We start from the raw sequence: 22,869 nt of genomic DNA on the forward strand, positions 1-22,869 counted from the left end.
CCACCCCTTCTGCTCTTTAGCTTTTCATTTGGAATATTACCATACGCAGAGTTTCCATTAGTTCTCAATGTTGTTACTGTTTTTCTGTGATCCACCTCTGTAGGAAGAGCTACCCTATTCCCAGCAGCATATCCATGGATATGCAGAGGAGATGCCAGAGGTAAAAATCAGTCTTGCAGTGTTTAAAATGGAAAAAATGCTTCTACAGAATATGATATAAATTTAATTTTTTTTTTTTTAACAAGTCCATTTGGTGCATGCTTGAGAGAGTCTGAGCCCGGAAATGGAATAAGTCTCTGCAGACATGGCAGGTACATTTGGTGCAATAGAGGTAGCATGACAGGACTCTATTACAGTAAATAATACAATTCCAGAAATAACCTATGCGGAACATATTGCTTCTGCTGCACATGTCAGGAAATGGACTTTGATCGATGCTGTTGCAACACAAAACCACATACTAAAACTTTTTAATTGTGATGACAGTGTAAAAGTGTAGATGGTGCTCACTGGTGGTGTTCATAGCATTTATAATTAACAAATGGACAGGGCAGATTAATTCTGCATGCTCTTCATGTTTCACAGTTCTTTCTAGTTGCTGCCATCAGCACGTATGGAAGCAATAAGGCACAAGAGAGGGCCTGGTTTTCATCACCTCTGGGGTGTTAGCAGGCATCCTCGAGGGGAGTGATTATCTCACAATAACCACACCACCTGGAGCTACCATATTGCTGCTATATAAATTCATTAATGTAAGAGAAAAACATGTACTTTTGTGCTAGAGGATGGAGTCAGGAGCTCAGAATGCCAAAGAGCTTAATCAGGAGCTCTAGTTTGTCTCTATTCAATTCCATATGAGAATATTCACTAGGCTACAGTACAGCTTTCTCAGTTTTATAAACTAGACCACTGCTTTAGCAATATTTTTGCAGAAGCCTAGTATGAGAGGCAACAATTAGAAAGAGATGGCACAACCCTCAGAGAACAGAACATCACATACCTCAGATTGCCTTCTCAAGGGGAGAGTCTCAGAAGATATTCTACACACAGTTTTTCAGAATAAAAAGCACAAGGAAATTACAAATCAAATTGGATTGGAGTGTCTATAATTTTAAATTTTAAATTGACTAATTTCTGTTCAGAAATACACATAGAGTATATTTAATTTGAATTTATCAGAAAAGTATGGAATGAAGTACATGGGAATGCAATAACTCATTGTCTGCTGTTCTCTATGATAATGTACCAAACTGTTATCTAATTACTTTGATGTTAATGGAGTCATGCACCCTGCCTGACCTTTTCAGTGCTGGATGGATGTGTATGTGCTTTTTCTGTCCATCAGATTTTATGCTTCACTCTCAACTTTCCTGTGAATTTTTTATCTTTGCTTCTGCTTAATTTCCTCTTTAGTAGGAGGGCAGATTTTATTTAAATTAAGAGTTTTGTTTCTACACTTGTAGGGATAATTTCTTGGATTTTAAAATCATCAAATTTTGAAGAAACTGTTAAATTACTTTATATCCATGTACTTGCATCCCAAGTGTATTTCTTGTTCTTTCATAGAAGTTTATCCATTTAATGAAATTTGGCTTACCTTTCACCCAGAAACAATAGGAGATACACTGAAAACATCTTTACAAACATGCTTTTGCTTAACAATTTCTTTTTCATCCCTGCTTAGCATCTGCAGCATGCCATGGATGCAAAGATGAACCCTCAGACTTTGTAGATGGTGGTGGGAGCCATATAGACAGTCAAGAGAATGTGGCCCAGGGAGTGCTAAGTGGCTACGATGGCACAGAAGGGTTTAATTTACAGGTGTCTCCTGCTATATGTTTATTGTGGTTAGTTAGCAGACGCAGAATCTAAGGTGAGATCATCCTTGGGGACAGGGAGAACTTGGGGATCATTTGCTTGTACAGTATCTCTTAGACACTTGGAGTCCAGCTTAAGTGCCTAAAGTTGGGGAGGCAACTTAAGTTTGTTTTTCATGAGTGTACAAGGCACTGTGAAATGCTGACTTCCCTGTTTAGACCCAAAGTGTCTGAGCTCTACCAAATACACAGGTGTTTAGGAAACATCACTTTCTCTTGCTAGACTGGAGCTTATGGCATGACTGAAAAGGTATCCTGTTATATCATAGCCATGGGGCAGGAGAACAATATATTTTTTCTTACATAGCAGCAGCAGTTACTGCACACAGTGATGGCCCAGACAGATTCCTTTCTGTGGTTCAGGGAATGGCTAGAACAGAAAGCTCTTCTCTTAAGGTCACTGAGACTTGGGCTTGTTAAGTGGACTTGTGTTTTTATCAATGATGATGAAATTACATAGTTCAAAGAACTTTATGACATTCTTTGAGTGCACGAAACCATGACAGAGAAAGGAGTCAAAACCACCTTTTGCAACACCTTATTTGGTTCCCCAGGTAGTTGCAGGGAAAGACTTGTAAAGATACATTTTTTGCAGATTTCTGCTGTTACAAGTATTTGCTGGGGTATTATTTGCGGCTGTTAACACCTAATGCAAAAGAAAATGACTGTATAACTGTTCAAGCTTGCACTTGAGAACATGGCTGTCATTTATAATATTTGGTGTGTGCAAGTCAAAAGTCTTGTTTTTATGGCTTGATCTAGTTCACCATTCTGGCTTAGAAAAGTATCTCTATAAGACACGCCACCAGAGAAGATCTTCTGGGTATTTGTTTTATCCTAGAGAGAATCTAAGAGCATCAGCGACGCCTTGTCTCTTGCTGACTCCACCAGCTGCGGGAATGGAAAGCTAATCAAAAGTAAATGCTGCTCAAGATCTTCATGTAACTTTACTGTTATGTTCAGGATTGGAAAAAGGACTGAACTAGAGACATGAGAGCTCCTGTAAGATTGATACTGACAGGGGTTAAATGAGCCTGTGGTGCTCTGCAGGGAGACAGGAACCAGCAGGGACCTGTCCATATGTTTGGTTTCTCAAAACTGCTGTAGAGCTGTTGTGCCTTATGATTGATGTCCAAAGGAATAATTTCTTATAAATTCCAGAAGCTTATATGCAGGAGACTTGGCTTTCCTTCTCTCTTCCATGTTGCCTAATGACAAGCTCTTTTAGACTGCCATGTAGTGCCATCACTTAGTGTTGGTCCTTGTTTCCTATAATTTCCAGCTCCTGACTGCACAAGGAACTCTGCAGCCTGGAAATATATTAGATGATGCCTAAGGCATAGTGTAAAGGTAGTATCCAGTAACCAAATGTGATAAATTATTAATGCCAGTCAATCAGTGTGGGTTTGTTGTTTCACTCTGCTACTGGTTTACTGTGTCTAAGATGGTCTAGACATGCAGACTGTGTTGCTTTTAAATGCCACTACATAGACAAAAGAAGCCAAATATTTTACTGCATGACATGTTTGTCCTTCCCAGATTTTTAACCTGACTGATGCTATTAGCTTCTATGACATTTTTTTTCCTTTATAAGAAGTGTTCAGGCTTTCCCTGTGAAATACTATTTTGTTCAAAATCTGGTACTTGCAGCTTTCACATGCTAGATTATATGGTTCATGAGTTCTGCCATGTGAGTTTTTCTTCATTGTGTACCATAGCTCACGGTGAGCTTCACAGATCTTGAACAGCTCTGCCTTTGATGGATGTTAGTACATTTTCTCAGTGGCTGCCTTTTATTAGTTTCAAAAGATAGCAGTCTGTGTAGCCACACACTCAGGTGTCTATGTGTGTGAAGGGCACCAGGAGAAAAAATGTGAAATCTCCTGCTCTTTGCCAGATTTTGCCCTTCAGAGCATTTACATCTGCTTGGAATGGTATTTAACATAACAGTGAAGCTGTTGGAAGCCAGAAGTGCCTCCCTGATATAGAGACAGGAACTGCTGAGATTGAGATTGTTCATACTTTCCGAATCTCCAAGTCCCTCTCTGCTCAAAAATATTTAAGTAATATTCAACCCCAAAGAGTTTTCAGATTAATAATTTTAAAGGAAATTACCACTTAGTCCAATGGAAATTCTGAATTCCTTTGTTATGCCTGAACATAGGTTGTTTTGGATACTGGAGGAGCCCTTTCAGACAGCTGAACTGTGTTTGCTGCATACATCTGTTTCTAGACTAACCCAAAGTGGGCCTAGCATAAGGGTATGGTTCTTGAGACTGAAGCCATTTAATGTGTACAACAGCATTGCTGCATATTCTTGAGCACCATCTGCTGGCATTTTCTCATCTAACCAGTATTTGCATAATTGGAAACGTCTCTCTTTACAGAATGTTCATGAAAGAGGTATGAGCTGAAGCCCTCAGGAAAATAAAGTCTGTTTCTTATGCATGCTTGGAAAGAGGCCATGTAGAAAAGGTCTGGAAATGGCTCAGGAAAAGACTAGCAAGATATTGCTAGCCTATGAAAATGCCCTAACTGCAGCATAAAGATTTGTACTGTGATGGGCAATGCCTGGAGTAAGGATTTTTGCATTGTCTATCTTTTTTTATTCTGCAGCAGGTGTGATACCAGCCACCATCTTTTGCCAAAGTGGTCCCAAGCCAAGGAGAAGGACCATGAGGGGTTTTCTATTAGTTATTCAGCAGTCAAGATGCCTAATTTGTTTAAGGACCTCCTGTGAAACTCTCAGGGGAATGTGAGGAGGAGGGTAGCAGAGATGAAGGAAGGAATGTTAACATTAATATTTTCTGGCTTTTTGATGCATGTATACTCAATATCCACATGTCCTCTTTCAGGACCTAGAAACTCAGTACAGTCTCCAAAACACATCTGAAGAGATTGTCCATAGTATAGTCCATAATAAAACATTTAAACATAGGCAAATTAGCTTTAAAATACTTATCCCAGATACGGTGCAGATACGTGTGCAGACACCTGTGAAGCCTTCAAAACCATTCCAATAATTTGGCTGTTTAGCCTCACCAGGTAGCAATATTGACTAGTGCCTGTGTGGCCCACCAGAGACTCTGGTTTAGTCTCATTTCATGAATGTGGTAGTCCTACAACAAAATAACAACAAAACTTATTTCTATATTACAGAAAACTAAGCTGCTGATATATATATTTGTGCATTTTTATTATTTTAGCACCTTTAATGTCTCGAAATGTTATGAATGTCATTCTGAGTCTTGTGGTGGTATAAGGACTCTTTAGTGGCACCTGCTGTATTTTGTACTTAGGATTTATGGCAATGAAAGCAAAACAAAGAAGGAAACACAAAACAGTGAATGCTGTTTCCTGCAGAAGGCCTTGTTTTTACTGAGGTTCCCTAGAGTTCAGGGAGTGGAGTGGAGTGAGTGGAGTGTCAGATATTGCTTCACCCTGCTCTATCCCTTGATAGTTTTTTACACAGGTACAAAATGTAATGATTAGAATTTTCAAAGTTACCAACGACTACAAGATCTGAAGCAATCATAGCTCAACAATATTTTTAGACTTCTCTGGAGAAGTTAATTTCTGTGAGAATAGATGTACATTGTTGCGGTGCGTTTTGAGGTGATACCATACATTTCGGAGGGGTGAGACAGAGCATACAATTTAAATAAAATGGAATACAACAGTACATGAGGAAAAATATTACATAGTCACTATGCAAAGTACCAAACCACTAACAATGAATTTAGACTCATGATTCTTTTTGATGCATCGCCTTATTTCAACTTCAAGGAGTGTCTACCTCTTTTCAGGAGTTCAGTGCTTTTCCTAGGGGCAGGATGAGTACTGACATTCAATACCACTGGGTATTCAAATGATAATGCAACTCTATTCAGATCCATTTAAAAAGAATATTTATTGAACTAAAAGAATAGTCAAAAATATGTACCATATTCTTATTTATACAGTTATGGCATATGCAAGTTTAGATGCCTCTTACAAGATGTGTGCTTGTGCTTTTTTATCAGCCTGATGCAGCTAGACCTAGCAATACATTTCCCATTTACAGGGAGGATAGAATAATCCATTAAATCCAGGTTTTTTAACTTTAGCTTCAAAATAAAATGCTTTAACTCCCAACATAAATAAGTTAGTGCATTCAGAATAGTGCATTGTCTATCAGAAACAAAATTACAACTGAAATTTAGCCTGATTTCCATCTCCAAATTCTGCATTTTTTTTTCCTGTCAATTGCATTACTTTCCAGTGTAACATGTCACTGTCAGGGACTGTGGCAGTCCAGCTAGTGATTAAGTTTGAGCTAAACCTTTAATTTGAATTCAAATCCTTCGCACAGCTCTCGGGTTTTGTATCTTTTTCAATGAATAATATTTTCCTCAGTTCTGAGAGGAAAGTACTTCTACATTGCTACTTCTGTGTATGGAGAAGTGTGGAAGGATGCAAGTAGCTTCAGTATTGTTTATAGTCATTATCACTGGTAAGTAAGGAATTGTAAGCTCTGACATCTTTAGCCTTCAGATAAAACTGCTTTCACAAACCAATTTATAATGTCTTGTCCTGGGAGCTGCATGTAGAGGTGGAAGAGGTGTTAATGCAGTAAAAAAAAAAGGAAGGTAGATTAATGGTCTTGTTACTCATGAACTTCTCAGTTGTACTATGCATTTATTGTCTTCTTCACTCATTTTTCCTAACCAGTGTAGAACTGTGGAGTACTGTGTGTTTGTACCAATTTTCTTGTTGCTGAAGGTGCACCAACAGTTGGGTTGGTGTTTTCTCTGAGGAAAAGGAAGACTTTCCTAAATGGCATTGATGGATATAACTGTTTATGCGAATATCACTAAGTCCTGTGTATGCAACACAAAGTTTGCATTCAAGACTTAAGAAAGTGCATTGAATTAAGGAGCTTAAAACCGAACTAACCAAACAAAAAAACAGAGGTAAAGGAACAATCAGATTTCCATCAAAAGTTTACAATTAATTAGTTGTAAGACAAAACTAATATTAACCCACAGGAAAGGTGGCTTTTTTGCAAATGCCAAAATGAGGACTGTGTGCCGTATGACTTCCTCTTAAGCAGATAAAATAGAGGTTAAGCTGGACTCAGGGAGACCAGGCCCTGTGCTGACCCAAGGCCACTGGCATAGAGGTGCCCCATAAGACTGCTCAGACCAAGACTTATTCACAGGTAAACCAATAGGTCCAGAATCTGCTTTTTCTTCTTATCTGGAGAGTGTGGCTTGTAACCTTATATCAACTTCAAAGACATTTTGTCAGCACAGTGCAGCTTCTCTGCTGCCATTTAAGGGAAGGCAGTAAAAGTTTTTCCTGACTTGACAATTCTCAGACTTACCAGCCCTCCAGTTTTCTCTCTAATATTAGAAGGAAGATTTAGAAAGGCTGAATGTTTTCTTGCCAGTATAAAAGCTGCCTTCATTATTGCAAACAGTAGACAGTTAAAGAAAATTAAACAACCTAATGCTACACACACACACACACACACACAAAAAAAAAAAAAAAAAAAAAAGTGTGGCAACTAATACTGCTAATACTGCTGAATATTGCCAGCACTATAAAGCAAGCCTTAAAGCAGTTAAAAGTTAAATTACATAACTCAAGTCTGCTATGGCCTGATTGAAAACAATTGGAATTAATGAGAAGGCTCATGTTGTGTGCTTGCATTATGGGAAACAAAGACCAGACTGGAACACAGGCTTATATTGTTTAAACTTGTCACACATTTTTCTGCTTACACAGCTGACTATTCCTCTCAGATCAGTGTCCAAAACCAGATCCATGTGAACAAAAAGAAGACAGTCTTTAAGCCAGGTGCCAAAGACTAGTTGTGTCCACCTTACCCAGCAGTTAGTCCAAGGGCTCCTATAATTCCATGTGGGTGCCCTGTGTGGTCCTAAAGCATAATTTTTAACTTGTGGGGTATTTTGAATGATTGTTATTCAGATCAAAGTGTGCCAAATACATGAGTGCAGCTATGTCTTCACCTCATGAAAGTGACTGTGCGTGCTGCATTCACTGTATGGTGGCAAAGTCACAGCAGGCAACCTCTTGCTGCACCTGTGAAACAGTACCAGTTTTAGCAGGATGTTGACATGACAGCAGAGTGGGTCAGCACAAGACCTGGTCCACCTAAGTTCTTCACCACCTCTGTATTAAATGCTGAAGAGGAACTAACAGGGTATGAAGACTTCATTTTGGCACCTGCACCATGTTTCTAGATTGGTTTATATTGTTTTCTTATGAGTAGCTGGTATGGGAGGTAGCCTGGGAATTGGGGATACTGTGGAACCAAAGGAGGGTAACTGCTGTGCGGTGCCAGGTGTACCCTAGTTTCTAGAGAATGGAGTGGAGATACCAGCTCCTGTGCTATGGGAGCTCCCAAGTGACTTGTAGAGTAAGAAAGAGCATCCCAGAACCTAAAGCAAGATTGGTTAGTGAGATAAAAGGCTAGCAATGGGGAGGAGACAGATACTTGTCCTCATGCATGATACCCAAAACCTGCCATCCCTCTGAGTCCTTCTTGGTCTTTCCTGGTCCCCATCCTGAAGTGCTAGGTCTGTTGCTCAACTGTCTCAATACCTTTCTTTTTCTCCCACAGTCCTACTGCCATATCAAAATCAAGTTTTGCTACCTTTCTTCCTCCAGACACCATAAAAAGAATGAAATTACTTTCTTGTTAGTCTCGGAATAAAATTAAGCTATACATATTCTGCTGAAGAGCTCTGAGTGGCTCTGGAAAAAATCCCTGTCTATCTTATAGCTAAGCACAAAGACATTTGTAAGCAGGGTGTAGGTATGGTAGAGCTTGGACAGAGGGAAATTTGGGCTGGCACTGAGCTTTGCTGCATTCTAAAATAGAAGGTTCTCATCATGACAACAGCCTTTTTCTGTGTCCTGATCTGTCAGATCAGGGTCTTATCACTGAACCTTGTCTTGAACCTGAGTGGCAAATTCTCATCCCAAACAAACCCTGCTGAGAACAGACTGGTACTTATGATCTCTGACCCTTTCCCCAGATAATATATTCTGTATTCCAGTAAAAGCAAGTTGCAAGTGTCTGTGATATGTTCCAGGAAATCGATGTTTTTTGAGGAGATAAACTAACTTTTCTAGCTCCTCTGCCCTCGTCTGGAGCGGGAAAAGACCTCAAAGATCATGGAGTCTGACATCCTGCCCACACTGTCAAGTCTACCACTGAAACATGTCTCTAATGCCAAATCTCTGTCTTCAAATACCTCCAGGTATAGTGGCTCAGCTAGTATCCCTGGGTAGCCCCTTTCAATTCTTGAAAACCTTTTCAGTGAAGAAATTTTTTCTAAAAATGCGTGATCACACTCCTCTTCTGCTCTCCCACAGCCCTACTGGGTGCTGGCATACTTTACAGAGCTCCTCTCATGTGGCTGGGGAGGCAGCAAGGAGTAACAAAGCCCCCTCAGGTGCAGTGAGACACTTTTCCATTGATATTATCTTTGTTCATTGCTTCATTTTAAAATTTGTAGTGGATTGATTGGGGAGCACATTTCATGACTTAATGGGTGGCATTATTTTCTTCTGAGTTTAGCAGTTCTCTAAAGCCACCAGTGACCTTTAGGCTACAAATGGAATGTTGCTGGTAGATTTGTTTCACTGGATGCCTTCAGAAATCCTCCCTCTAGCCCCAACAATAACTTACTAAGTGAGAGGGATGGGAACTGGGTTTATGCTGCTGCTGGTTAGTAAAAAACCTTCCTATCAAAGACACATTACCATGGAAATCTAGGACTTAGTGGGTCATTGGTAGTAAGGTAACCATCAGAAAATGCTACAGTTTGGCATCACAAAATTAGCCTCAATCTGTGAAGCTTAATCTTGCATGCAGTGATTCATAGGTACATGATGAAAAAAAATGTGGCTCTGCAACAGTGAAGTAAGTTTAAAGCTGCTGCAAAGGTGGGAAGAATAATCTTGGTGGATGAGAGAAGAGCAATGAGCATATATCAAGGAAAATTCAGGCTGGATTTGAGAAAAACCTTTTAAATGGTAGAAGTAGTGAAGCACTGCAGTAGATTTTCTGGGGGGGGATATGGATCTGCAGAACCAGAAATCTTTAAGAACTGATGAGGCAAAAATATATGAGATGGGACAACACTGAAGCTGATCTTGCCATGGCGTAAGGCAAGCTAGATGACCCCCTGAATTTCCTTTAGATTATTTTTGTCTAAAAGTGTAGTTTTTATTGCACAGCTCTTGACATTTTATGCTTTGCTTGTAGTACTGCATTCTGGAAACAAGGACTGTAGCTGTCACTTCACAATGTGATTCTGATGATGAATTCTAAAATGTGGCTAATCAAAAAGAAATAAAGTAAGTCCAAAGGAGGAAACAAAGTGATTTTGAGCCATGCCTGTGTTTGTGAATACTTTTTATTGACAAAACTAGAGAAGTCCAAAATATAGGGTAGAGGAACTTCTCTCTGGTGAGTGTTAAATACTGCCATGAAACTTGCATTCCAGTAAGAATTAAATTTTGCTAGAGGCAGAGATTTTTAAAGGCTTCCCACTGCCTGAAAAACATGGAGGCTGTTGTCTATGCATATTTATTTATCCCTTTTTCACCAGGAAAACACTTTTGCAGTCATTACAGCAGTGCATTAGAGAGTTTAATATAATTGAGATGCTGTAGGCAGGGGGAAAAAATTGTGTTTTGGAGGCGGAGCTCCCAAAGGAAACTGAGTTCTGGCTCCAGCTACATTTTCTTGCTAGAATCTTGCTTTTTAGATAAATGTCAGACAGGAGTTCGAAGCTGAAAATAGAAGCAGATGATGAAAATAATTCTAATCGCTAAAGCAAGATACAGAAACAGCAGAATAGGAAAGTGGTCCTAGGTGGAGCTAATAAATCCATGTCTGACAGCCAGATACATTGGGGTGTACAAATTATATGCTTTTATCCAAGGAGAGTTTTTGAGCAAGACTGAGGTTTTAATGTGATTGCCTTCTTGTGACAATTAGAAGGAACTGCATTATTCGTTGCAGGGAGAGGGCACTGAGCAAAGGTCACAGAGAGCTCAGTCTTCCACACTGCACTTGAATCAGCTTTGGTAGCAAATTGTATGCTCCATTTTAAACAAGAAAATAGAGGCAAATCACAATAGCTGAGAAAGAATGGAAGCATGCACAGGCTCTTCTGAGTGTAGATGAGCACTGAATGTAATGCTAAGAGAATGGCTAAAAGACAGTAAGAAATAAAAACATGTCCTATTTACATTTCTTTGTGTATTTTAAAATACAGTTGTTCTATTCTTATGTTATTGTTGAAATACATGGATATTTAAGTCACAGGAATAAAACAACACAAGAAATGTTACCCCTCCTTCCCCTATACCCTTCATTTCAGCGATTAAAGTAGTGTGGATACTTTGATGTTTTAAATTCTCATTCCTTTGTTATGATTTTTATGGTAGCTTTGAAGGTTACTTTGTTGCTTTTTTTGTATTTTCTTTCCTAATAGTTTTATCAAGAGACGCTTCTATTACAGCCAAGGCACTTAAAGGAAATACATTATTTAAATGTGAAATGGAAAGAGAGAAAATGTAAGACTACGGTACATTTTTCTTTGTCATTCACAGACATAATAGAGCAACTCAGAAGACAAAAAAAAAAAAATGCAGGCAACGACATATTCTCTTGTCTGCTAGCCACATCCAGATGTGGTTATTCCACCTTTAACTAACACCAGCTTTGTTTCCAGAATACAAACAAGTAAGTGGCTTATATCTTTGTATTATGAAGGGGAAAAAAGCAAGGCACCGATTAAAAAAAAAATGGCTGAACAAACCTACTGCTTCTGACAGTCGAAAAGGGTCTTTCTTTCTAACTACTTCCATGCATTTATACTATGCCAACCATTCTCAACCCAATGCATTTTATTATAATAATAATTGTTCTTTATTGCAATAACATGTAAGGATTCCAAATAGGGTTCAAGACCCTATTATTCTAGGCACCATCCATGTGCATAATAAAACCATCTCTGCTGTATAGAGCTTACGATCTTGACATATGACAAGGCATAACAGTAAAAGAGAACAAACAATTGCAGGGGAGGGGTGGAAAAGAAGCTATCAAGAAAGCCAATACACAGGGTGTGCTAAGTAGCAGTGTCTGAACACTAACTGATTAGCTATTGTCAAGGGCTTTGTATAATCTGTGGAAATAGTTTTTCACTGTGCCTTCTATATCACTTAGTTTCCAGTTTCTAAAATGCAAATGTGCTTGTTACACCTCTTGAATAAACTGCAGGGGGGAGTGGGGAAAGGAAAGCTGAAAGATGGAAATGATACAGGATCTCTAAAGGGTAAGAAGTAAGGATATGGGAGCTTGGTGCCAACCATACCTGATACCTGTACCCAAGTACATCTAGGGAAATTTCACTACTTTAATCTTTAAAAAGTCTAAAGGAAAGTGGGATCACTTTTGTTGTTGATACCTTTTCCAAAAACTTATTGTAGATATGGAAAAACAATGCATATATGCACAGTTTGTGGGTGAAGTATCTTGTTTTTCCCCCTTGTTTAAGAGTTCTTAAATGTGAACATAGTAATTTGGATGCATGGTAAAAAGAGGTTGAAATAGTTTCTTTGACTGAAATGCAGAGATCAAGATCTCAATTTTCTCTTCCTATTCTTGAATTACACAGTCATAACACCCCTTCCCAGAACAGAATTTATATGGATTTCCTATAATACACATGGGTGCTAGCATCCTGTAAATTTTCTGCTAGTCAATTATTATGTGAGCATATAAATGAGAATGGATTACCACAGAAGACGTGAAAGTAGAAATAAAGATAGCTGCATTTTATTTTGTCTCAGCAAAACCTTAAGAGAAACTAAGTATTGGCAGTTCCTCAGTTTAAGCTTTTAAATGTAATATTTCAGAAGTATTATTACTCGCTTCTTTGAAGTGAAAAAGAAGTTGTGGAAAAAAAAATAGGTGGTAAACAAAGTACATTAATATGCCAAAGAAAGATGTCATTTAATAATATTTCTCCAGGATGCATATAGAGAATCAATATAAGATTATGAATTCCTGGCTGGGCCAGGAGGAATTGTGCTCAATGGAGAAATTCTGTGAAGCCTTTTCAAATTGCTCATGTTCATAATGGTTCAGACAGCTCCCTAAACTTTTCTGTAGTTTTCTCTTTTGCCCAGGCAGCACTGCCTGTTCCTCACTGGCTCATTTTGTCATCAACACCCCTTTGAGTGATGCTGCCAAGAGTTTTCTTGTCATGCAAAGCTGTACAATGATGGTAGGGGTGCTGGGGGTGCCTCACACAGACAGTCAGAGAGTTATCTCAGGTGCCCAATGCTGAGCTGTGCTGAGGATCTGTTGGCTGTGGGGTGGGAACACCAGGCTGGGAGTTGTGACTGCAGTTGTCTCTTGGGGACCAGGATACTCCTGTGAGCTGCCTTGAATGTGAGAGGATTGAAGATGCTAAAGTGCCTGCAGAGCTCAGGAGATAGTGTGGCTCCCAGGGAGGCTTGCCTGTGGAGGTGGTAGCTGTGAACAAGGCTCATGGATCCAGTTTTTAATGGCCAGACATGGGCTGAGCCACTTTCAGAAGAGCATTGGTTGAATTTAGGCAGTTAGTCTGCTAAGTATCCTGGAGGTGGACTTCTCCAGAGGAACATTCAGAGCAGACTGATGTATTTCCTCTCAATCTAAATTCTGTGTAGGCAGTATAAAATTACTCAGCTCTGTCTTTGGGGAATGATCTCACTGAAAGTGAATCCCACAACTTTGTCATCTTGTTCTGTTAATATAGTTAGCATAAAATTTTACTATATGTTAATATAAAAGTTACAATAAAACAATGTTTGCCAGTAGCTTTTTCCTTTGGGTGATGAGCAGGGATATGGCTGTGTAACTATTTGTGCTGTGCATCCATTCTCTATGGGAGGATATCAGAGATATGGCCTTCTCAACTCCAGTAACTCTTGCTATCAACAAGTTTTGGCCCAATCCAACACAGCTGCCACTTCCAAAAATCAGTGATTATTGTGAAGTGCTTTTCCTCTCCCACTGAATTCCAACAGCTCTTTGGCAGCTTAATCCAGATGTCCTTTAGATGGGTAAAATAAACTGTGATGAATCCTACCTTGGTGCTACCTCCTTTGAAAGGATGCAATGAGTAATCAGCAGAAACTCTGTGATCACTCCTTTAGAAGAGCTTTGCATCACTCCTTTAGAAGAACTTTTCTGAAAAAGCTTTAGCTGGAAAACTGAAATGCCTGGTGTTTCCATCTCTCTGACTTAATGCACCAAAAGCATTAAATATATGAGTCTTAGCTTTTGCTCTTTTCCTATATTTTCCTTCTGGCTAGATCAGGTGCTGCCTTCTTTGGCGTGATGGCTTTGATGTATTGTTAGAGTTGTTATTTACAGATGACATGGAGAGTCTGGGGAACCAAATCCAGCTGAGCACTGCACTAGGCAGAGGCTTGTCTGAGAGGTAGGTACTGCTATGGTGACTCTAGCTACCATTTTCTCAGATTTAACCTTTCATACACAACTGTTTTGCTTATGAATTTAAAGCTGCTCTTTTCTGTTTTCTGTATCAAACACACACACACACGTGTACACAGATATCTACATGTAGTCTTTATATGTGCATACACATGCTTTTGCCCTGAATCTGTGTAACAAACAAATATCCTTTTCCTGCTCAGCTGAATTGTGTTCCACTGTTTGCCACTGTTTTACAAGGTGGATTTTAAGAATTTAGCAGAAAAAATAAAACCCGTAGGGGAAAAAGCTAGCTTTCAATCCAGTCAGTGTCAATTAAAAGGGAGCATTGGATGCAAATGCCACATCAGCACCAATTTTGTCACTAAGAACTTTAAGATCAGAAGCAATTACCTTCAATAGCACCTTGTTTTTATGTGTCTACCCTTCATAGCCTTGGCTAGTAGCTCGGCCTACACCATAATTTACACTGACATCTAATTTCAGTGGATCTGCAAGCAATCTAACTGAAGATGGAGATACTGAGAGTGAGGAGTCCTGCTTTATCACCGCAGACATAAAGATTCATTCTTTTTTGCCAATTCAGAAAGTGAGACTTATGGGTATGAAGCTTTTTTTTTCATGTGCGTATGTGCCTGTTTTGCATATCTCATTACTTGAATTATTTCCTGGTTTAGGCAAATGATTGCTGCCTTTAACTAGATGATTAAACACTCTAACAGCTCACAAAAGAAAAAAAAATCAGCCAAGTGCTACTAGCATTCAGTAGATTTACCATTTTCAAGTGTCTCTGTAAAATGAGAGAAAAAGAAAAAGGGTGCATTTATTGCTAATCATATTCTTTGAAGTATAGTAGAGACCCAGCAATTTCATATTGTGCACGAAAGTAACAGTATTAGACTAAGATTATTTTAAGAAACACTTTTATCATTTTCTAACTGACAGAGAGGACAAGCCTGCCAGCCGTGCAGGTTGATGTTTCCTCGTGAAACAATGAAAGAACCCCACAATGATGTGATTAATGACTTGCATCCATTTTCTCTGATCCTCAAACTTGAATATAGAAAGCAGAGCTGATCTCTACGCTATTATCCAGCCTTCTATTCAGACCAGGCTAATACCAGCACAACTTCTTTTGTGACGCTTGTTCCCCAAGCCAAGAAATTTGCATATCACAGAGAATAAGGTTATGTAACCCAGTTGTTGATTTTGATGGTGAAGAGAACTATCAGGGTTGTTTTTGTCACAAAGAGTGTGGTTTTAAAGTAGATGTTAAAAAACCATCTATTCTTGCTTGCTGTTTTACATGATGCAAAACTGCTCATTGTTGTAAATACATAATTAGTAAGAGAAATTCTTGTAAGTTGTATGTCAGCATATACCTTTTCAATTAGTGTTATGTAGATGGTGAACCAAGACAGTTGTTACTAAAGGCTTCTCTGTTTGAAAATGCAATTGCCCTTACAGCTCTCTTTCACAGAGTGCTTTGAGATTGTTGTAGGTCACTTTCTTACAAACTCTTGCAGAACAGTTGTAAATGCCATAAATCAAAAGTTCAGCTGACTTATGCTTTTAGTTCACATTCTTAAGGTTTGCCAGAGAAAGTGACCCATTTCAAACTGGACCAAATGACAAAGAGCCTGAACACTGAAGGACACTCTAGTCTGGATAAGGACCATGATGCTGAGGGCAGTGTACTTGCTCAGCACATGACTTGCCACTTTTGTCCACTTGCTCATGAAATGATCGCCATAGTGGGAAGGACTAAGGAAGAAAAAACCTGCTGTGAAGAGGGAGTAGTAAAATGAGAGGGAGAAGTTCCTACTGATGCCTGTAGTAAAAGTATTGGCCGAACTGATGAAGGAATAAAAAAGGACAGTTTTACTGCTTTAGTTTCTTGCCATTTTTCCATGATGGGAATTCAGGTTTTCTAAAGCATAACCTGTGGTACAGAATTTATAGCAAACAAACAAATAAATGCCAGTGCAGATGAATATACAAAATTGACTCAGTCAGATTCCTGAGCTTCTAGTACTTAATCTTCTACTGTAACACAGCTGAATTGGCAGAAGTGGAAATGCATTTGGAAAGTTCAAGCATTTTTAATCCTGCTGCATAAATTGAGCTATTAATTCTAAATTACAGGGAAAAAACACTGTTTTTTTCCAAAGCAACTTTAGCACTTTCCCTACAGAAAACATTCCACCTAGTGTCATTTAAGTGGCCCTAATTAGTTTAGTCAAAGGTTTAATAAAATTAACTTAAACACCAACAGATGCCCACACAAAGGGCATTTAGAACCAAAATAATTTTGATCTTTCAAGATGCCTTTTGTTACTCTAGGTGTTATCCTGTTTGCAGGGAAAATGCTATAAGTATGGAAACATAAATGGCATCAGGCCTAACTGAACCTTTCCTATGTACAGACCTAAGCCTTCATTTTGCCTTCCTGGAGAGCTAGGGAGTCAGTCACAACCATATAATGTACACACAGGGATGGCTTGCACCTGTAGAGCAAGCAAAACTCATCCCTCCCCTGCCCTGCACCTCCACAATGCCCATGCAGGGCACCCATGCTCCAAATGCTCTCACTCTCCTCATCAGACATCATTAACCAGGTCCAAATGCTCCAGTCTTTCTGTAGTGGAAGCTTCTTCTGGATAGAAGGCAGCCTTTTCAGAGCTGAAGCTATTGAGGCAGAACAGAGACCAATGACCATTTCACCTTCCTTGATTGATTTTCTCAGCAGTTACAGAAATGAAGGTCCTGAGAGCTCTGAAGGATAGCAAGGTCTTTACATCATTCTTTGGTGAACCGTCAGTCTTTCCCTTTGCTTTTTAGCTCTCCATTGACTTCTAATAACCTTTCTGAGACACCAATTTATTCCATTAGAAAAGGAACTTTCCACATGAGAGTTTCACAGTACTTGGGGTACAAGTTAAAGATAAGTTTATGTTCCTGGTTTCAGAGGATACCTCCTTGAGCTTTCCAGACAACCAGACTTAATCTACTTACTTCCAGAAATACTTCGTGTTCAAGATTTTGAAATTAGAAGCTTCATTACAAGTGTAATTTTTATGCACATTTTTAACATCATTTAAGGCAGCTGTGATAACTTTCAATAACATTTTGTATGATTGGCTCTTCACTTCTGACCCAAAGATGACCCATCCTTTTTGCCTTCAAAACTTTTCGTTAAAGAAAACTCATCAAATGCAATATGCAGAACCATCTGGGCCTTTAATTTTTTTCCTTGATGTAAGGCCAGATATCTTTTATTCACTACAGTAATAAAATGAAATCTTCATCTGAATGTAAATCTGATGCAGGGGTTTTAGAAAAATCTGGCATGAGACTAGTCTTAAAATAAATTTTGGTATAAAGTAGTTCTACTTTATCTGCACTATTGCTTCATATTTCTATTCTTTACTCTCTGTCACACTGCTAATGTACAGTGCAACTACACTGCCTTATGTTTATTTATGGTTTTCTAAAGAAAGCCTCTACCTGCTTCCCATCAGGATTGCTATTGCTCTATTTTTCTTTTATAGCTGTTACAGCAGTTTAATGTCCTGTACTATTCTCCACTTTGTTGTCCAGGCTTTTTGCATTAATCTAGGAACATTATTTCTCTCAGAAATCATCCTATTTCCTACATGAATTAAATTCAGTAACTTCTGTAAGCTGCACTGATTTATACACTACTCATTTATTTTTATATTATTGCTTTTTTTTCTTCTTTTTTTTTTCCTTTGTTTTTCTTTTTTTTTTTGGAGGTGTGGGGGGATGTGGGTGTATACGTTTCATTTTCTTTTATCTTCCTGCCTTCTGCAGTGTCTTATCCATTATTAGTCTTGTTTACTTGGCTTTTTTTGTCTCTGTGTATTGAAAACAGATGTAAATTATGTTCCAATGATGTTCTTAATTTCCATATTTACCTTCCTACACTCAGGTTGTAGAAACTCCGTACTCCAAGTCTTTAGTAGAAGTGAGTCTGATTAGAGGGTGCAGAGACACCTTTTCTGTTGCAAAGCCCCTGATAGGCCTTTAGGACTCAGACCCTTCAGGGACTTATGCAATGTTCATACCCAAAACCCTCTGGCAAGGATTCCCATTGTTTAGCCACTTCCTAATGTTGGTCTGTGAAGAGGATATTCCATACAACTTTACATTACCATCCAATCTTTAGCATCACCTTGATGGAATAGGCAGGAATCTGGTTTTAATAATCATAAGATGTGAGAAATGTCTCACTTGCCAGTTGCCCGTGTTTACCCCTATAGTCAAGAAATGTTAAGATGCAATAAATATGTATGAAATACAAATATTAATTAGTCACTTACTATATTTAGAGAAAGAACTACATACATAAAAAAAATCTGTGTGTTAGATAATTACTAAAAGGTTTCTTTCTTTATTTGATCAAACAAGCTGTCAAGATGGTTAGATGGACTTGCACACACAATGATTTATTACTCAAATTATTTCTCTAACAATATTATGTTCACCAAAGAAAACCCTTATTTTGAAGATACGTATTACCTGATATGCCATCAATTCCCCATGAGTTTCTCTTTAGATTCAGACATTCAGAATGTAAATTCATATCTGAAGAATTCATGTGAACTCTAATTTGGCTTGGATTCTTGTCTGAATAAAATGATTTATTGAGCTAACTAATTTTTATTATGATTTATGCTCTTTGGCTATAATTTCTAAAGCCACTGATTATCTAGGTTTTAGGCTGACTATCCTAGTTCATAACTAATCCCAAATATACAAATAACTAGGAAAATGCTCCTTTCCCCTCAGTGAGTGGGAATTAAAAGGCAAATAAATATTTGTCATCATCATCATCATCTTCATCATCATTATCATCATGTCCCCAAATTTCTAACAAACTTCATAATTCTGCTTCCTCCTTTTTTGCTCATTCCTATCCTTTTCTAGAAAATAAACAGTCCCCTAAAACCACTTCAGACCTCACTTGTTTTAATATCCACCCTAAAAATATTGAAATATTTTGATCTGAATGGATGTTTGGAGCTCATTTAATCCTGCTCGAAGTAAGCTCAGTTTCAAAACTTGATCAGACCCATTTTGAAGCAATTGTGAAAATTTCCAAGCATGCAGATCTGGAAAACTCTCTGGGAACTTGTACCAGAGCTTGGTCACTCTCACCATGAACAGGCTACACCCCGTCCCAGTTTGAAGAGAAGTTTGATTCTGTCTTTGCATCTCACTTTTAGGTAATTGAAGGCAGCAACCTGAATTGCCTCCTCCTCCCCATCATTGCTTTCTTTTCTCCAGAACAAATAATTTCCTTTTGGTCTCTGCATGTCATGTGCTGTAGTCTTTCTAGTAATATGTTGGGAGGATCCAAAGCTGGAGGCTGTTTTGGGTGGAGCTTCACAAGAGCAAAACAAAAGGAGATAGCCACTCTCACACCTCCTGGACACTTTTGCTGCCCAGAATGTTGTTGTTCTCTGCTGCCATTAGGGTGCACTGCTGCCCCGTGTTCAATTTTTTGTCCACCATGCCCTTTGGCAGAGCTGATTTCTAGCCAGCCACCTCCAGTTTGGGGTTAATGTCGTCCCAGGCTCAGGACTCTGCCTTTGCTTTCCGTCACCCTCATGGGTCAGCTCTTCATCCATCTCTCAAAGTCCCCTGCTACCCCTCCAGTATATCAACTGCTCCCCTCTGTTTGGTGTTGCTCATAACGAGGTGGTGCAATCCCAAATGTATTTGGTAGTATCAGTCCTTGTGCCGAGCAATGAGGAGAGTCAGTTTTAATCATATGCCTGTTAGATTCTGAACTGTTGACTGCAATACTTCAAGTGCAATGGTCCAGCCAATTTTTCCCTCTCCTTGAAGTATGCCCTTCCTTTCCACACCCATTCAGCATGCCTGCAAGAGTGCTGTGGGAGGCTGTGTCCAAGGCCTTGCTAAAGTCAAGGTAAATGACACAGACTGCTTTTGCTTTGTCTGCAGAGCCAGTCGTTTCATCGTGGAAGGCAATCAAGATTAATTAGGATAATTAAGGATAATTATAGATAAAGGATAATTATAGAATTTCTCCTACCTTCTATCAAGTTCAGAGCCACATTTTATATCCTTACTTTTGTGGCTACAGTGCTATTCCAGATTTTCTGTCCGCACTGATGACAGACTTATTAATTTCTCCTTCTAATTAGTCTCCAGTTGCATAGATTTGACTCCCTTCATGAATCTCAGGTAGTCTTTTCCTGCTTCATCACTTCTTTTCCCTTGAAAACTCTGTATATCACCCACATTTCTCTTTGGGCTTCAGTCTCTAACTATATCTGTCTCCTGTTCTTCTCTTGAGAGCCTAGTTATTTCATTAGTGGTGATGCAGCTTCTGCTAGGCTTTTCATTATACTTCAGAGCTTCAAAGCTCTCTATGTAGAAATACATTCATAACTTGGTTGTATTTACCCTTGAGTAGATTACTGGAACAAATACTGCTATCTGTGAACTTGGCATGGAGCTATGCACTAGCTTAATCATAGCTATTAGATATTTCAAAAATATACTTCAATTTACACAGAGTAGAATTTGCTTTACATAGCTTACTGATAGGTAGGCAAACGTTTAGCATTTGTGCACAAATTTAATATGCAAAAGTTGGGACTGCACACAAGTTGAAACGCTCCATAGATTTGTAGTAGGGAAAATGCATATGTACATCTGCAATTTCAGTTGGTGCATGCACAATTTATATGCAAAAGCTGCAGATGCAGGCTTTAAATGAAAATAGTAACCTGCTGTATATCTTGGTGTTTTGGCAGGCTTTGATTTGCACCGAGGTAATTGTCTTATACCGCAGACCTGAAGGATCATTTACAAAGCTTTTAGATGGTGACCACAGCAGTATTTAGGTGTAAAAAAGATTATTGTAGTAAATGAATCTTGTCTAAAAAAACAGCAGAAGAAAATTTGTATGGCATTCAGTTAAAAGCACAATGACTTTATCATTTTTCTTGACTCAGAATTTTGGCTGCAACTCTTCCAGCTCACACAGTTGCAAAAGAAAAAAAGGATACATGATTCCCTACCACTCTATTTCTTATCCAGAACCAAGAAATTATGTTTTAGAAGAAACCATTTAAAGTATGACCACTTTCACTGCAAGCAGCTAGGCCTCCAGCAGTTTAGCACGACTCTTGCTGCAGTGACTGCCGCAGGTGTGGATCGTTGCCGCAGTGTGCCTCCTAGCGTTTCCTATAATTCCCTGCTGGAAACCACATCACTTACTGCCTGCTGTGTTCCATACTGTATTCCAGTACTTACTGACATAATGGACATATTATGCTCACCAAAACAGTATGCCTGGGAAGATAGGTAGACATTTCTCTCTGTGTGCCTGTAAAAGCAAACTGCTCAGACTTATATGGTTTTATCTACACAAGAATGCATAATTGAGAGAAGTGAAGAGATTTTGACTGATATATGTAAATATATTTCAATACATCATGGCATGTACAGCATTCTCATTGTCCAGTATATTAGTTTTGAAATAGATACCCTATTTTTTTCCTGACTGATTACTTATTTCAGCAAAATGCTCTTTTCCCCCATGTAAGTGGATTATGATAAATAGGTAGAAAGTGCTGCACTTACCTCATGAGTTACTTTTCAACTAACTTGGTATCACCATTGAGCATTCTTGTTCTTGGAGCTGACAGCATCTGAAGAGTGGGTGGCAGAAATCCTTCTGTGGGTACCTATAATTTCATTCTCTCTACTTAAGACAGTATCTGTGGGACCAAAATGTTTGTGTCTGTACCGGGAGAAAGGCGTTCTAGTCCCTGCTGTCTACGTGTATCTGGCAGAGCTGCTGCATGGCAGCCTCACTCCAAATGATTCCTATGCAGGGCCAGAACTGACATCCACCCATCCCACTGAATGCCAAAACCAGACATGCAATAAATGAAACAGACTGAAAACAGCTAAAAGGCAGCTAACTACAGCTAAAAGGCAGAAAGGTTCTTATGGAAGTGCTGCCAAGCTGAATCTCCGCAAGGTAAAATGGAATGCAAATAGTTCTCTGTATTTTAAAGGATGCATTTAGCACAGTTTGGAAAGGAATCCTAAAATTAAAGAATTCTAGCTGACCACTTCTATAAAGACCTTTAATTTGGTGCTTTTTGCATACACACAATCCTGCCTTCTTTTTTATTAGATTAAATACAACTTTTTTCCCTAGCAAGATCCATTTTTTTGGTCTTAAATTGAACTTTGACACCCCTAACTAATCAAATTCCATTTTCTCACCTCATTTTTCACTTCCTCCTGTGTTTTTGCACCAAAGAAGGACTGAATTATAAGTTTCCATTTATTTTTTAAAGAAAAAACTCATCCTGAAACAGGCTTAGTCTCAACAAGAATGTTATTAAGAACAAAATGGTTTGTTCAAAGTTATGAGCATCTCAAAGC

The sequence above is a fragment of the Onychostruthus taczanowskii genome, unplaced genomic scaffold (assembly GCF_017590055.1).
Source record: "Onychostruthus taczanowskii isolate IOZ18803 unplaced genomic scaffold, ASM1759005v1 scaffold48, whole genome shotgun sequence".
NCBI classification, from domain to species: domain Eukaryota; kingdom Metazoa; phylum Chordata; class Aves; order Passeriformes; family Passeridae; genus Onychostruthus; species Onychostruthus taczanowskii.